Below are 2,833 nucleotides of genomic sequence, written 5' to 3'. Positions count from 1 at the left end.
CTCCTAATCTAGACAAGCACATGAACTAACTTATTTTTTACAATTTATTAAATGAGGTGCAATTCTAAATGATATGATTAACACATATAGAGAGTAGGGGATAATATAATAGAAAATATCATGCAAATGAGAAAAAATCCTAAAATAAAAATATGCATGAAATATAATGAATGTCACACAAAGATGAGTCTAACGCATGAACGATTTAAGGGTCTAGCATTGGACTAACTCATTTCTAAAAATCCTTACTAGCGTTGGACTAACAAGTAAGCGGAGGGAGAAGCCACAACTAGTGTTGGACTAGTGTGGTGACATCATGCATTCATGATATATAGTAAAACAAATAAGGCATACATTAAAGCAGTCAAGCAAATAAGAGCACGTAGCACGTAATACATGAACATAATATCTAGATGCAAAAATCCTTAGAAAAGCGGATAAAACACATAACACATAAGCCACATAAACACACAAAACCTATCTATGACAGTGGGGACTCTAACTACAATCTAAAATAGGGAAATATAAGAAAAGAAACCTATCTATCCTATTTATTACAACAGGGAATCTAATTATAGTCTAAAGTGGGAAAAATATGATAAAATAAACTTACTTATCCTATCTATTACATTAGTCTATCTAATTAAAATTTTTGCAAAAATATTATCTATCTATTACATCTTGAGGTATTTAAATACCTCCCAAATAATTATAAAATTAACTAAACAAACATAAGAAAATTTAAATGAACATTTGAATTTAAATAAATAACAAAGCATGCCAAAATACATAAACACATAGGATCACGTAGGAGCATATAAGAACACGTAATTGACATTTAAATAATAATAGAGGTACCTCCCTTTTGAAGTGGTGACTAAATGGAGTCAAATTGCCCTATTTATATTCAAAATGAACAAAAGAATTATAACACCAATTTAATTGGAAACGATAATAATAATAATAACAGTAAAAGTACTAAATTTATATTAATATGTTAAATATAAAGAAATTTAAGAACATCTAAAAATTATGAGTTAAATGCACTCAAGAGTAGCATAATTGGCTATTAAAGAAAAGAAACAATCATAATAGAGAGATTCAAAAAGTCACCAAGGACAAAATTTCAACAATTAGAAAACTTTTGGGGGCAAAAATATTTTTTTCAAAAGTTTAGGAGTCCAAATTAAACAAATATAAAATTCAGAGACCAAATTAAAATTAAATTAAGGGCATAATTGAAAGAAATTTAAAATTATTTGGGCCATAGTGAAATTAATTGAAAGTCAGGGGCTAAAGTGAAATTTTTGATTTCTCATTTGGGTGGAAAAAAAACCATCGGGCCATTTCTTTTGATTTGCTTGGGCCAGAGCCATTCGGCCCAAGAGGAAAATGCACGCTATCTTCATGAAAAAAAAAAAAAAAGCCCAAGTGTAAAATAAAGAAACAAGCCCAAGTTTTCTCTTTTGTTTTTTTTTTTCCATTCTTTCTTTTCCTTTCTTTTATTTTTTCGTCTCTTCTTCTTTCTTTAGTTTTCTTCTTCCACTCCGGCAGGTTGAGGCATCAACCCTGGCGGCCATGGCTGCGCAGATAACGGCGCCGCCGCCAGACCACCGCCGGCACCGACGATTTTTTCGGTCACAAACTCACACCAAAATACATCCTCTCACTCGATTTTTTCGCGTAGAATCCGTTTTTGAAGTTAGTTTTTAAAAATAAAAGACCCGAAAGTGGCTAAAATCCCAAAAAAAGCCCAGTTTTTTATTTTTTAAAAACACTATAATCACCACTAAAAATCATAAAATTTATATCAAAACACTCCTTATGATTTTGACAATATAACTATGATCTTAGTTTGACAAGAAAGCAACAACAAAAGACTACATTAAGACAAAACAGTCCCTAATTTAAAAAAAAATCCATTCCTTGCTTTTGAGGTCAAAACTTAAATTTTGGACAATCAAAAATCTTTTCCAGGCCCTGTGCTAGCTAGCGGTCATCTATCTTAACGAAACTATGCACAAAAAATCACTAATTTGATTCATTTTTTATTTTAGCATTTTACCAAACAAAAACAAGGCATAACTTAAATTTACATGATTCATGAAACCTGGATAGATTTGAACTTCCAAAATTTTTTACCAACAATCAATACAGCCATTATCACAAAGAAATGAAATGAAAAAACAAGAAAGGAAAGCAAAATGTTAACTACGTGAGAGAAAATGAGAAGAATACCTCAACTAGTTTAGTGGCCTTTGAATCCTAGTGCTGCAGATTTGTTGAAGAAACTCGTGACTATTTTCCGGCAATGGAAACTTCAATGGCAGTAATAATTCTTCTTTGTTATTTTGCCATCTTATTCTTTTTCTTCCCTTTTTTTTGAGAGGGGAACAAAGCTGAGGAAAGCCGAGAGGGGGGATTGGAAGGGAAGTTGTTGTCAATGGGTGTGTGTTTTGGAAGAAAAGAAGAAGCAAGTCCGAGAGCTCGAGATTTTTTTTTTGTCTGTGTTTGGTGTCATGTGCCCGTGAGCCGAGAGGGAGAGCAAGGAAGTTAAGGGAGTCTTTTTTTTCTCCTCGTCTTGAGAGGGAAGGCCGAGAGATAGGGGAGAAATAAGTGGAATTGTATTTTCCAAAAATGGATGCTTTTTTCACCAAATAACAAGAAAGATGCATGAAATAACATGATGGATTTTTACCAAAATGAAATGAAAGGTCAATGAGGATGGAGTGTAAAAATGGGTTAATAGTGGTTTTGGTGAAACAAAATGATTAGGATGATTTTTGATATCTTGATTTTCTTTTTTTCTCTTCTTTTTTTTCTTAAAACTAAC

The 2,833-nt window shown here is 32.0% G+C and overlaps 1 long non-coding RNA gene across 1 annotated transcript; it reads right to left on the bottom strand.

Annotated features, from left to right (window-relative positions):
• Positions 1 to 585: 585 nt before the first annotated feature.
• On the bottom strand, positions 586 to 2,627 carry LOC113710843 (uncharacterized). The gene is made up of 2 exons (XR_003453011.2): positions 2,239 to 2,627; positions 586 to 897 (listed from the first exon to the last, which is right to left on the bottom strand). It is a non-coding gene; the product is annotated as an uncharacterized lncRNA (long non-coding RNA).
• Between the last annotated feature and the right edge of the window lie 206 nt (positions 2,628 to 2,833).

The sequence above is a fragment of the Coffea arabica genome, chromosome 10e, assembly GCF_036785885.1.
Source record: "Coffea arabica cultivar ET-39 chromosome 10e, Coffea Arabica ET-39 HiFi, whole genome shotgun sequence".
NCBI classification, from domain to species: domain Eukaryota; kingdom Viridiplantae; phylum Streptophyta; class Magnoliopsida; order Gentianales; family Rubiaceae; genus Coffea; species Coffea arabica.
This window is presented reverse-complemented; position numbering and strand designations above follow the sequence as displayed.